The sequence below is a fragment of the Balaenoptera physalus genome (genome assembly GCF_965194825.1).
Source record: "Balaenoptera physalus genome assembly, chromosome: 7".
NCBI lineage: Eukaryota > Metazoa > Chordata > Mammalia > Artiodactyla > Balaenopteridae > Balaenoptera > Balaenoptera physalus.
Window position 1 is genome coordinate 8,882,649 of NC_138886.1, and position 14,390 is coordinate 8,897,038.

The window sequence follows — 14,390 nt, forward strand, 5'->3', positions numbered from 1 at the left end:
TGGAGAGAGAGCTTGCTCTCTCCTGTCTCACCTGCCCAGCCTCTGGGTGGGCCTGGCTTGCCTCTGATCTGAGCCCTGCTGGCACCCACTGGGCTCAGGTGTTGCCTCTGGAGTCCTTCCTCACTGTCACTTTCTTCCTGATCTGCTCTCTCCTGGTTTCCTGCTGATTCTCCAACACCACCCCTGTAATAGACTCTGCTGGCACTCTCTACTTCTCCTGTGTAGTAGCCACAATGGCAATTAATTAATGACCTGTACAATTACGAGTTTAATATCTGTGTCCCCCACCACTAGCCTGTAAACTCCATGAGGATGAGACCTTGTTTGACTTCTTTCTTGCTGTTTCTCCAGTGTTTGGTACTCAATAAATATTTGTTGAATTAATAGATAAGGAACGGTTACCAGTTTTTGCTTCTACGTCTGTGTTCCTTGAGGGTAGGGGCTGTTTAATTGATCCATTTCCTCTGCACCCTGCAGAGAACCTGGTACTAAATGAGCAGCAGTGAATATTTGCTGAGGGAAACAAAGCAGGAGTAAATGAGTGGATGGACTGAGAGACTGAACCCACACCTCTCTTCCCCTTTTCCCTGCATCACGGCTTATGACCGATTCCCCCTGTCTGTGTAAATTGTCTCTTGGTCCTGAACAGCCTCTGTCTTGCAGCTTCCTTTGACTCACAAGGATGATGGGCAAGAAGAGAAAGATCTTCCACATTTGTAGGGCGTTCTCATTTGAAAAATAAGGTTTTCAGGAAATCCACCCCAGTCCCTGCAGGGAACACATCTACCTCATCAAAAAGGGTGGCTACCCTCCAGGAGAGGGTACACAGACACATAACACTTTTTGGCCCAGTGCGTTTACCTCCTAATTTCCATCAAAGCCATTAATCGCAAAGTTTCATACTTACCGCTCATACAAACCGTGGTAGGCAGTGTTGTCTTCCGCTCAAGAGAATAGCAGAGACTTCAGAGTTGCTTTGGGTGAATCACTTAATCTTTTTTACCCTTTCTTACCCATCTGACAGTGGGGCCTAACATTCCCGAATTTCCTCTTTTAATAAACATTCTTGTTCACATTTAAACATTCCTGGAAAGACATTTTACGATCAATGAGTATATTTAATCTGGTTGTGGTTTTTGCCCCAAACTCGGTCAATAAATCCAGAGTGTATCTCAGAATCAATGGCATTCTTGAAAGCTATGTCTTGAGGTGGACTGCTGTAACTCACGTCACATTTTCTCACAGGCAGATGTCTGACTAAAGTTAGTAAAGTGAAGACATCTGCAAAGATGCAGCCTGGTTTCAAAAGGTGATTGAGCTCTAAGTGTTCTAAACCAGGCACAAACCTGCCAGGCATGCCTTGGATTTCAACGAAGTGAGCAAGCTGCACGTGAAGAGCATTCTTGCTGCCACATGTGTTTAATGTAAAGCCAACATCCTGTCCATCAAACACGAGACCAGAAGCATTGCTCGCCTTCCCTCAGAAGTCAGAGGGTTTTGCAGGATGACTTTGATGACCAAGACTCTTTAAAAAAAGATGCCCGGGGAGATGGAAACTTTTCCCCTCAGTAAAATTCCCCAGAGCAAATAGTTCCACTGACCTTAGACATGACTTCAGCACTTTCTTGAGTTGAAAGCTGTTGAAAAGTAAAAGTCATGGCATCTGATTGTTTGATGGCTTCACTAAAGATTTCGAATATGAGGATCTGGAGAGGGGGTGTCTCTTTAATCCCTCTTTTTTTTTTTCCTTCTTACAACAGAATCGGAATGGAGGGGAGCCCTTTGGGTACCGAGTCCCTGGGGCTTCGGGATGGTTCCAGGCACTGTGGAGGAGGGAGGAGAGTCCATCTTTCTTTCTTTTAATCAACGTTAATGAGGTAAATTGGGTTTTGGTCAATGTCTACATCTGCCGCCATGACCTTTGCTTTTTTGACTTGCTGAGCATGAACAAGGTGCTCAGCATCTGGTTCTTGATCCTGCCTCCTAGAGTCGCCGTGCATCCTCTCCCTGCCTGTTCACACTGCAGGAATCAGTGACAGCAGGATGAAGCCCTGATAGGAGGAGGTGACATCACCACACTCAGGGCAGATCAGCTGGGCAGCGCAGGCACACAATGCCTGGGAAACCCTGTCATGACAGGACTGTTGCATATTTATTCGTTCAACAAATATTTTTTGAGTGCTAATTAAGTGCCAAACATTGCTCTAGGTGCTGGGGATATAGCAGTGGACAGGAAAAAAAAAAAAATCCCTGCTCTTCAGGAGTGTACATGCTATCAGGGAAAGAGAGGTGTAAACTAACAAGATATATAGTATGTTAGATGGTGAGAAGGGCTATGGCAAAAATAAACAGGGAAGGGGAAAAGAGAGAAGACAGTACATTACCCGATGACAAAGTTTTATACCAGTTTGAAATTCTTACCTGACTTCTGTATCAAACCAGAGGATGCTCACAGCTGCCGGGTGAGCAGGGGCTCATGGCACCTTTACCTGCCTTCCTGACCTTAATCTTCTTCCGGCTGCTGACACTGAGCTGGGGTTTGCCTGTGTACCTGCCCTGTTCTGATCAATCCTCTTCTGCTGGGCTCCTCGAGGATCTGCTCCTCAGCAGCTCCTGTGTCTCCTCTGTCTCCTGGTCTCATCCCTGTGGTCCTGCCCACTATCCCTGGCCCAGAACGGGGCTGGCTTTGTTTTCAGATTCAGTGCGTCCACTGTTACTAGACACTTAACTTTTTTCACCACCTTTCTAAGATTGGGCAACATGGTAAAGACCACGAGACCCTGGGCAAGCTAATCAGACCCTCTGAACCTCGGTTTCCCATCTGTAAGATGGACGTGGTCGTAGTGCACCTGTCCCAGATGGTTGTTATGGGAATCCCATGAGATAGCTGAAATAAAGTGGTTTTCAAAGGCTTGTACTTAGTGGTTGCCGAATCAGTAGTAGCTGTTCACGTAGGAGGGACTGAGCTAATGGCAGCAATGCAGGGGACAGTGCAGCATGGGAGTGCACCCTGGCTTTGTCTCCCGTACCCTCTCCCCACCCCCTCTGGATCTCCTCTGTCCTCCCCCAACCACTGTCATTCTCGGCTCCCCTTTCATCATGGAGCTTAGCTCCCTGGAATCTTCGCCTCTGGCCACTTAATGAGAAAAACTCTTCAGCGGATCTGCTCCCTCCCTCCCTCCCACTCTCATCGCCTGAAGAACAGTCTGTTCAAAGGGGACGATGCCTTCCTTGTCAGTCAAGACTCAAGCAGGTTGGGGAATCTTAGCCCCTTCTTTACTTCAAATACACTCACGGCCAAACTAGTCAGTGGGTTACATTTGTCCAGGGTACTCCTCTGCAGAGAGGATCTCATCTCTGCATGATGAGAATCAAAGCCCCTTTGTTATCTCCCAGCATGGAAGCCTGGCCTAGCTGACAATTTACACTGTAACAATTCTTATTTTTTAACCCACTCCCCGTACTCACAAGACATACAGATAAGTAACCTCCACCCATTCTCCTCTTCCTTTAAACTTCTTCTTGTTTCTTTTTCCTTGAGTTCCCTGAATTCTGACCAAGTTGGACATGGTCATCTTTTTGGAGTCTTAGGCAGAACTTTGGGGCCTGAAGTCTTGCTAGGGGTGGCTCAACTTCCGGTCAAGCAATAAAATTAAGAACACAGTTTCTTTGGTCAAAACTCCCTGAACAAAGGTAAGATGCTTAACCTCTCTGAACTTCTGTTTCCCCATCTGTGAAATGGAGATAAGTGTTCTGATCCCAAAGGGTTGTTAGGAGTAGTACAATGAGATAATGATTGTAAAGCACTTTGCAAAGTGTCTTATATGTGATAAACAAGCAAAAGCCAGAAGCTCCTATGTCCACAGTGGGGTTTGTTAGGATAAGTCTTATTTTCCTGCCAAGCCTTCTCTATCATGTCCAACTACCTGGGAGCTATCACGCTGAGCCCTAGGCATCTGCTGATTCGTCTGTCAGGCTTAAGCAGCTTAACGACAGGGACCTTGTCTGGCTCTCACACAATTCTTAGAAGTTACCAGCATTTCCTGTTGTCAGGGGCTTCCTGTGACTTGAGAGCAGGGGCTGTGTCTTGTTCCCCACCGTGGTCCCTGTGCCTAGCACCAAGCTCAATAAATGTCTTAAAACCAGGAACTGAGGAAGGATAAAAAGATGTCAGGCTCTAGCTGGCTCCCACTAGGATGAGATGGCTCAGAACTAGGAATATAGATTCACAGAGCCCTCCTGAGTGGGCAGCATCCAGCTGCCATCCCCTACAATGCCAGCCCTCCTGGTCCTCACTTCAATCTCCTCTCAAAATTGCTGTTCACCCTGCCTTTCCACAGAGCTGAAAAACAGGCAGAGTTTACCTCTAAGAAGTGAGCAACAACAAGCCCCAGGTGCCAATGGAAGCGTGTAACTGATGGAGTTCCTTCTCCCAGTGGGAGGGGTCACCTAAAACAACCTCTTTTCCATTAACACATCAGCAATCTTGTACCAAAAATGTATCCCAGAAACCCACCCATTAGACAGCCATTCCTTTCAATGAAATGTGTGGAGCTCTTCTTTAAGTTTCGCTGATAATTTGAGCCTCTGGATCCCTCTCCCAGTTAAACATCCTCAGCAGAAAGACCCTCTTGAATTCTAAAGCACACTCCAAAGACAGCCTGACCGTAGCCCTCTATCGAGAGATCCAGAAACTCAGAATTGGAGGAAAAAATTTAAGCATGGCCCTTTCTTGTTCAAATTCAAGCCATATTGTTGGCCCAGGAGTCTCTCCAAATACCCATCATTTCCCTTGCTTGTGTCACATTCTTGCAGATGGGAATGCTGTTTCTAGCAGGATGAGAATTATGTATGACAATCTAGTCCACAGCTGAAATGGTCTGCTATAGAGTATGGTACTCTGATGGAGTTTGAGTTGCAATTTTGGGGACCATCCCATTTACAGAACAAAGGAATTAAAAATGAATATGGGGAACTACAATCACACCCAACAATGTGGATAAAGCTCAGAAACATAACACTGAGCCAAGGAAGCTAGTCACAAGAGTATGTGTGCTCTACGATCCCATTCATATAAAGTTCAAAGACAGGCAAAACTACTCTACAGTGCTTACAGTCAGGAAACGGAAAGAGGAATGAGGGGAGTTTTGAGCCCCATGTTTTTTGATGACATGGGTACATTCATTTTGTGAAAATTCATTGAGTTGTACATTTATGATTTGTGCATTTTTATGCTTGATCATATTTCAGTTACCAAAAAAAAGTGCATGTGGCCAGCAGGAAATCCTGAGGTCCAGGACTGAATCACACAATGATAATGCAAAGCTTTGGGGTAAATATAAGTTTAAACCAACTCAGAGAGCGATGAAAAGACTAGCACACCCTGCCCAGGTTTCTTGTGTCCGTAGGGGTCATTAAACTCTACCAAGAGAAAACTCTCCTTTCCTAGTGAACAGGGGAGGACCTCTCACCCAGGCTTTTTTCCTTGATCACTGTCTGTACAAGTTCTTTATCATCATGACCTCTGATGGAGGCCAGGGGTCAGTAGCTGCTAGAAAGTGTAGCTGTTGTCTGGAAAAGATCTTTAAGACGTGTAACACTTTCCCCTGGAGCAGATAAGGGTCATATGTGGGAAGGGGCTCCCAACCACAGACTCTGAGGCTGCCCTTCCATCTTGCAGAATCCCCGCCCCTCAAGTGCCACTCTGATCACAGGACACACTGCCTCCCAGGCATTCTGCAGAATAACAAGTTGACTTTCATCCTGCCCTAGGCAGGGTGATTCTTTGGGGTCTGGATTTCTAAAAGGAGCAGTTTGTGACTCTGGTAAGATTACTCACAGAACAAGGAAGAGATTGTGCTTAAAGTCAGACAAGCTAGTCATTTTCCGAAGTTCAAAAAGAAAATAGAGCTGAATTATCATCAGCCTCCATTTGCGAAGAGGGTAGAGAGGCCCCCAAGGAGCAGCAGGTCCGCTGCAGCTGTGACTGTTGTTCACGGGCTGCTGGAGGTACAGCAGGGTCCTCTCAGTGAGTCAGCACATTTCAGCCTCCAGGAAGGGAGCAACTTGAATGTGACAAAGCCAGCCTTCAATACCCAGAAATTTCTGAGGCAGTTCCTGGCTTGGGGGTTGGGGGGCTGATTGCAAAAAATCTGCATTTGCAGGGCGACAATTTAGAAGAGGAAATACCACCAATAACAGTATAGTGTCACGCATTTTCAGCTCTCTTCAGAACGAGAATTTGATATTTCTTTATCTCAGTGAGTATTTTGGTCTCTCCAGTTTCTCATCTTGCTACTGCCACCCAAGCCTTGCTAAAGACCGTAGGAGGCTGCTCTGACTTCAACTGAACAAACTGGTTGGGTGCCAGGCCCTCTGCTGTAACACAGACATGTAATGAACAGACATAAGCAGGTCTCTACACCCTTCTGGTCCTCACAGAGCTTAGCAATGTGCATACAAATGATGCCTGCAGGGGTGACACATCCTAAGTTTTTCAGGGGCTCTAAGGAAGAACAGATGATACCGAGATGGGAAAAAGTGAAAGCTTCTTTGAGGAGGTGGCATTAGAAATGGCCTTTATTTGGGACAGGATTAATGGGCAGGATGCTGGCAGGAGGAGAGGACATAATGAGCATGCTTGGCAGAGGGAATCTCAGTAACGCTCATGGTTAGAGGGAAGCTGAGAGCAATTTCAAGGGAATATGGATTTAGCTGGAGAGTAGAATAGGTAAGGTGGAGAAATAGTGAAAACAAACCAGAAAGGAAGTCTGGAAGTCTAATCCTATGGTCTGGAGAGTTTGGGCCGACTTTGGTGCGAATTGGGGAGCCTCTGGAGGTTTCAGAGCAGCTTGGTGACATGGAAGAGTGAGGTTGACAGGTGTGTGTAGGAAGTGGAGTGAGGAGAGCAGGCTGGCGCAGTCATCTAGGTGAGATAAAGAGGACAGCGGTGGTGACAGCCACCTTCCAAGTCTTCAAAGAATTGACCTTTTTTTTTTGGCTGCTCCGCACCGCTTGCAGGATCTTAGTTCCCCGACCAGGGATTGAACCCGGGGCCATGGCAGTGAAAGCGCCAAGTCCCAACCACTGGACCGCCAGGGAAGTCCCTTAAAAAAATTGAACTTAATTGAATGTGTGTGTGGATGGAGTTCTTGAAATTCCTTGCCAACCACCCTTCTCCTCGTGACCTTCATGTAAAGAAGAGGGTGAGTGTTGCCCATTTTTCTTTTCTTTTTTTTTGTTTTGGCTGCGCTGGTCTTCTTTGCTGTGTGCAGGCTTTCCCTAGTTGCAGCGAGTGGGGGCTACTCTTCATTGCAGTGTGTGGGCTTCTCATTGCGGTGGCTTCTCTTGTTGCGGAGCACGGGCTCTAGGTGCGCGGGCTTCAGCAGTTGTGGCACACAGGCTTAGTTGCTCCACGGTATGTGGGATCTTCCCGGACCAGGGCTCGAACCCATGTCCCCTGCATCGGCAGGCGGATTCTTAACCACTGCGCCACCAGGGAAGTCCCTGCTGCCCATTATTGAGGACACTGGTGAGCAATTCTTGAATTACATGAAAGAAATTGCTAATTGGAATTTCACTGGCATGCATGGCAGGAGGGTACATGAGGCAAACATCCCATGGAAGAAAAGCAACTTTAAAAGGAGCCTCTGCAATTATTGTTCTCAGATGGCCCTACCTAGGTTAACAACACCCCCCATTAGGCTACTAGGAGTCCAGCTTGCCCCATTTCAACACTGACTTTGAACTTGACCTACCTGGGCTCATGTTGGCTCCTCCCACCAGGCACCTGTTCCACACCCAGGAGACCACGTAGGCAAGCCTGTTATTTGTCACTCAGCCCATTCCCTGTAGGGAATGCAGCACAAATACGTCATGGGTCATTTCATTCCAGTGGGTTAATTTTCCTGACAGCTCTGATCATCGCCCTTTGGAGTTGAAATCAAATCCCTACTCCTCAGCCTGGGATCTAAGGTCCTTCATGACCTCGAGCACCAACAGGTTGTAATTGCCGCAAGCTTGGGCTCCAGAGTCAGATGACCTAGTTCGGAATTCCGGCTCTGCCACTTACTTACTTAACCTCTCTGAGCCTTGGTTTTCCCTTACCTTTCAAGCTGGATTGCAGTAAAGACCTAAAGAGATATTGCACGTAAAGAATGTAGCACAGAGTCTGGCATACAATGAATGCTTGGTAGTTGACATCCATTACCATAGTAACACATTGGCCCCCAAACCTACCTTTCCTACTATTTCCGCAGCTCTTTTCACACTTCCCCACCTCCATGCCTTTCTTCATATTTTCCCTCTGGGTAGGTTGTTCTCTTCTTCACTCCAATCCACAGTTCCGCAGGTCAGAATTCTATCCATCCTTTCAGGCCCTGCTCAGATGCTCATGGCACTAGGAAGGCTTCTTGCATTTCCCTAGTTATCCTGTTCCTGTGTTGAAGTTTGTGGTAAGTCTCGTTAGTGTTAGAGAGCTACCAGTCTTATCTGCCTCTAGAATGTGAACTCCAGGAGAGCTGAGAATTCTATCTGTTTTATTTATTGCCATATCCCCAGCATCTAGAACAGCACATAGCGTTAGGCCTTTTGAAAGCATGACTCTACCTACTAGATAGTGTGCTCTCTGAGAGCCTGTTAATGATTTATTCTATAGCGTCCATATTGTCGTTGTGAATTCAATGTGCTGAACTATGGCAGACAAACTAGGAGAAAAGGGTTCTGTTCAAAAGGGGAGAGTGGGGAGTTCCCTGGTGGTGCAGTGGTTAAGAATCTGCCTGCCACTGTTGGGGACACAGGTTCGAGCCCTGGTCCGGGAAGATTCCACATGCCACGGAGCAACTAAGCCTGTGTGCTACAACTACTAAGCCTGCGCTCTAGAGCCAGCGAGCCACAACTACTCAGCTTGCGTGCCACAACTACTGAAGCCCATGCGCCTAGAGCCCGTGCTCCGCAACAAGAGAAGCCACCGCAATGAGAAGCCCGCGCATTGCAACAAAGAGTAGTCCCCGCTCACCGCAACTAGAGAAAGTCCACGCGCAGCAACGAAGACCCAACACAGACAAAAATAAAGAAATTAATTAATTAATTTTTTAAATATTTAGGAAAAAAAAGGGGGAGAGTGGGAAAATCCTGGAAGGCAGAATTAGGAACTACTGATAGGGATTCACCCTCTCACCCTCAGGATGACAGTGATGAGTTAAAACCCAGAAAATCCAGAAAAGCAGGTGATATTGAGGGTAGTTATTACAGGAAGTGGTTGTAACTTGGGTCTTGTCCTACAGATGAATTAAGCTCAGTGGCTTTGACCACATCCACAGCTAGGTTTGTTTGAGAAGTATTCTCTTAAAGTTGATGGTTAACTCTTATTTACAGGCCTGGATTCATAAGATTTAGCCAATTATATGACACAAACAGCAAAGGACCTAACCTGAAATGTCCATTTCTTTGTCTCCTGGAGTGCTTTTCACAACCTCTGAAGACAGGGAATCACCATCTGGAGGCCCAGCCCAGGGCCAAAGCTGGTGGTCGATATACATTTGGTAAATAAATGAGCAAATGAATGAATCAAAGAATAGACCCTGGAAGAATATAAAGCTACTTTTGAGATATCCCAAATGTTTGCATTAATACTTTTCAACTATATACTTTTTGAAGAATAACTATAAATGCATCTAAGTATTACTGAATTCACAATAGTGGTTTGCGATTTTGAATTTTTCTTGATCAACAATTATCATGGTGGGAGGGGGCTCTGCAAATTGTTCTAATATTAAAAAATGATGCTGGGAATTCCCTGGCGGTCCAGTGGATAGGACTCCACACATCCACTGCAGGGGACGCAGGTTTGATCCCTGGTTGGGGAACTAAGATCCTGCACGCCACGCAGCACAGCTAAATAAATAAATAAATAAATAAATAAATAAATAAATAAAATGTTAAAAAAAAAAAAAAAAGATCCCTCTACTTGAAAAGACTGGGAACATTTGCCCCGAGATGCTTCTGTATCAGTTTCCAGCAGAACTGCTTAACACCTTCTAGACAGAGCTGCTGTGAGAGTCACAAGGTCACTGCTGCCCTACTTTCAGATGGTCAGAAAGGTCTCATGCCATGCTCTCAGCCGATTCACACAAAACAAATGGTTTATTTCTTATAACCCACCCAATTGTCTAGCCTGATCCTGTGTTTCCAAACTATAACATTCTATTGCTACTTAAAGCTCAGATAGCCACAATCACAATTGAATGTTGTCCAAAAGCAATTTTTGGTCCTTAATCAATTGCCACAAATTTTAGTATTAGATGAAGCACCAAATAACATGTAACCATCTGTTTTAGACTGCGCCAAAATCTCACTGAAAATATGCCCTCTTCTAGAACAAGCTGCTCAGCAGAAATTAACAACAACAAAAATTCATCACTTTTCTTCACTATAGGGCTGGTATATTTAATAAGGAGTATGGCAATTCAGTTTATTCTGCTTCCAAAGCAAGTTGTCAACTGTTTACTGACATTCTGGTGAGAGCCAGACACTGACTTTTCTCTACCAGAAATCATTTTTTGATAAATCCCATTGCCTTCTTCTGCCTGACTTTACTTAAAGTGTCCAGTATTATAGCTCAGTACCTGCTCAGATACAAAATCTTTCATTTGGGTTAGGAAAGAGGATGTATACTTATCTTAGAATTCTTAGCTAACAGGCAATTTCAGCAACATTTAGATGACATTTAGTGGGAAGGGGGCCTTCATAAGATTGTTGGGTGCCCATACTTCCTAAGAAAGATCTCTGACAAAGCAAAAAGTCCATGGCTGCAACTGGTGGATAAAGATTCCACAGTGAATTTGCATATATTATTATTTTTTAAATTCAGCAGTATTTACTGACTGTTAATCAGGACTGTGCCAGGAATGGCCACTCAGAGACAATTAAGACATAGTTCCTGTTTCTGAGGAGCTCACTGTCTAGCAGGGGACATGGGTTTGTGTGAAGAATGGATGGTATATATAAAATTACAATACAGTGACAAACGCTACAGCAGAATTAAGTTCAAAATGAAAATGGAATCACTAAAAGTGGTGTGAATAGTTTTCAGGCGTGCTCAGGGAACGCGTCACAGGGATTATTTTTGCAGAGCCTGGAACAATACAAAGTTTTCTGGGAGGATAAAGGTTAGGGAGATGTGGATGGAAAAGAGAAGGATGAGTATTCAAGGAAGGGAAAATCATTCATGCAAGGACAAAGAAAAGCCCAAGGAGGGCAGCCAGGGCCCAAGTGGAGATCAGCAGGTAAGACTGGACAAGTCGGCTAATGTAGATCGGGGCCTTGGATGGCAAGCTAAGGCATTAAGATCCCGTCAGGTGGATCATGGGAGGTGACAGGATTAGATCTGCTTGAGGAGGGCTTGGAGCAGTCAGGTGGTAGGAGACCATGTTAGGCGCGGGGGCTGTTGTGAGGGCGTACCTGTCCCAGAGGCTGATGGGGACAGAGTGGGCCTGCCTGGGGCCCACCAACCCAGAGATAAGCAGGTGCTGCTGGTGCCAAGACCCGGTCTCCTGGAGATAAACACCAGAGCAGTGGTCAAGGGGCCCAGATAAGCCCTTGGCCTTTGGAACCCCTCTCTAGGTTATTTATGTTCAAAATTTAACACCCAGGGCACCAGCAGGCAGAATGGGGTTTACTCTGGACATTCTGAACCCAACAGGGCACGTGTAGCTTAGTGGAGCCCAGGACTTGGGCTGCCTGGGTTTGAATCCTGGCCATTGGCAGTGTTCTCCTGCTAGACAGCGATGGCATTAGCACCTTCCTCACAAGGTAGGTGTGAAGGTGAAGGGTCAGCCCATGAAAAGTGCTTAGAACAGTGCGGAACTCAGTAGGCCCACATAAATGTAAACTCTGTTAAGGAGCAAGCAGTTGGTTGATTGTACTATGTGAAATTAAAGCTGCTCTGGTGGGAATGGGGGAGGGGAAATCATGCTCCTTTCCCCTCCCCTTTTCTTTGAGTAGGCCTTGAGGGGACTTTTCTACCAGTTTGAAAATCACTGGACTCTACATTCCTGGGGTTAATTTCTTCACATTATTTCCTGAACCCTAGGAGTTCAAGCAGGGTGAGCTACTGATGCCAGTACTGATGTCTCTGGATGGAGTCTCTTTTTCTCCAAAGACAGCAAAGTGCATGAACCCAAGGGACACCCAGTGAGTCACCCACCACCTAAGTGTACCAGGATAATCTGGCCTAGGTCCTTGCTCCCCGACGTTACAAGCCATGCTCAGTGCCCTGCAGGTGGAGACGGACAACTGTGCAAATCTCACAGACATCCCTCCTGGCCCAGGAGTAAGGGCTTAGAGAGGAGGGGTTTTTCTGAGGGGGAAAGAAAAAGCATCTCCCCCGCAGAATAGGAAGCTGTCATCCTTTCCTGCTACATAAGGTGGCCTGGGAGAAACAGACTGTTATGAGGAATAAATGAGTTAATGCAAGTTAAATACTTAGCATATGTTAAGCATGCAATGAACCTTCACTTAGGGCTGTTATTTATAGTCTGCAACCTCAATTCTTCTTACACCTATTGAAGTAGGTACGGTGTTCAGTGGGTTGAGCGGGTGTTCAGAGCCCAATAAATATATAGAACTGCATTTTAAAAAAAAAACTCTCCAAAAAAAATTCTCTGTATCTTCATATTGTGAGTAGACAAAAGATATTTCACACATTATGACACACTATATAAATGAGGTAAAAAAGTAATCCTTTCTAGTCTGGTTCAAGGTCACTGCTATCATTTTAAAGCCTGCAATTTCTACTCAGCCAGATCCTGCAGGAATTCTAGGAGCGTTTACAGATTTGGCGTCCATCCACCATGAGTGGAGTGCTGTGCAGCTGAGGAGCTTTTCAAAGAACCCTGACAAGTGAGATTTTATCCCAGCATGGGTGACCCCGAATTAACAAGACAGGGGCAGTTCTACAGGCAGCCTTTAGCCTCTATCAATAAAGGTTAGCTATTATATTAGACAGACCATTATACTCTGGGGAGTAACAAGTATCTCATTAAGTTATAAATAACATTTAATGGCTTTAGTAGTTTTATTTTGGAATATGAGGAAGAAAAAAATAGAACGCACAATTTCTAGAGTCTAAAAGCCACTATTTTTATAACGTTTATTTACCTACAATACTGCTTATGAACTATCTTGGTTTTATAGCGCCCACATACTCCCTTGAAGTACAGCTGTGACTCTCCTGTAATGGCATCAAGCTACTTGCAGTGGGACAAGAAAGTGGTAGAAGATTATAAAATCAGATGGTTCAGTTTTGATTCGAACTAGTAAAACCAGTTCAGAAAAAGACTATAAGACTTCTCTCTCCACCTTCACATCCCTTCTGATTTCTCATTAAGGGAAAAAAATGCCATTTGTTCCTATCTTCATTCACCGTACTCTAAACACAGGACACTGAGCAACTTAAAAAGAACACAAGATAGAGATGGAAGGGTACAGAGTTCTTATCTTTCATGTTCTGCACTGAGAAAGAATAAATTTAAAATCACTTACCAAATAGTAAATGACTGTTACATCAAGTTCAGCAAGCTTACCTCATTTCCTGTTGCTGACCTGCTAACTGGTCCATTGACTGTGGGCAAATTCTAGAGCTGTACACCCTCCAAGGTGCCCAGGCGCACAGACTGTTCTCAAGAAATGCTTCGGTGGCTTGGTGGGAAGCAGTCCCTGAACTGACTATGAGGAAATCTAAATAAACTGCACAGGTGTTACATGCTCCATCTGGATAACACCCCTCACATTCCACCCCCCTTCTGTTCCCAAATACAAATGAGCCACTTCATCTTTTTCCTTTCTCCTGATAAGAAATGGTGCTTCTCATCTTCACACACAGAGGTCTCTGCCCCTGCAGGAGCTGTATGGGAAAACCTGCTTCCTAGGTGGGCTGGCCTGCAGGTAACCAGAGGCCTCAGCAGGGTACCCAGGAAGGGTAAAAGTAGGGATTGGAGGGGTCACCATGCTGCAGCGCCTGAGCCATTTGCCCTTGGTCAGGATGGACCGGCCCCACCTCAAAAAAAGGCCAGAAATGGTTCTTCTGGACTTCTTCCCATACAGAGAATGGCTAAGCTAGCTGAGGCAATCTGTAGCTGGCTTCAAAATCAGCAGTGGGGAGGGGAAAAAAACCCTCACAACAAACAGTGGCAACAGAAGGTTTGTGTGGGAAGATGGTTAAGTTTGGTCTAAAACAAGCAGAGTCTCTGGTAATGAGCTGTTGTTAGGAAATACGTGGGGCCCTCAGGGCCTGCGGCACTTTTAAAGAGCACTATTGCTGCCTCTTGAGGGTTTTCTTGGCGGGGGGCGGGGCGGGGGGGGGGAGGGAGGGGAGTAGGGGAGGGGAAAGC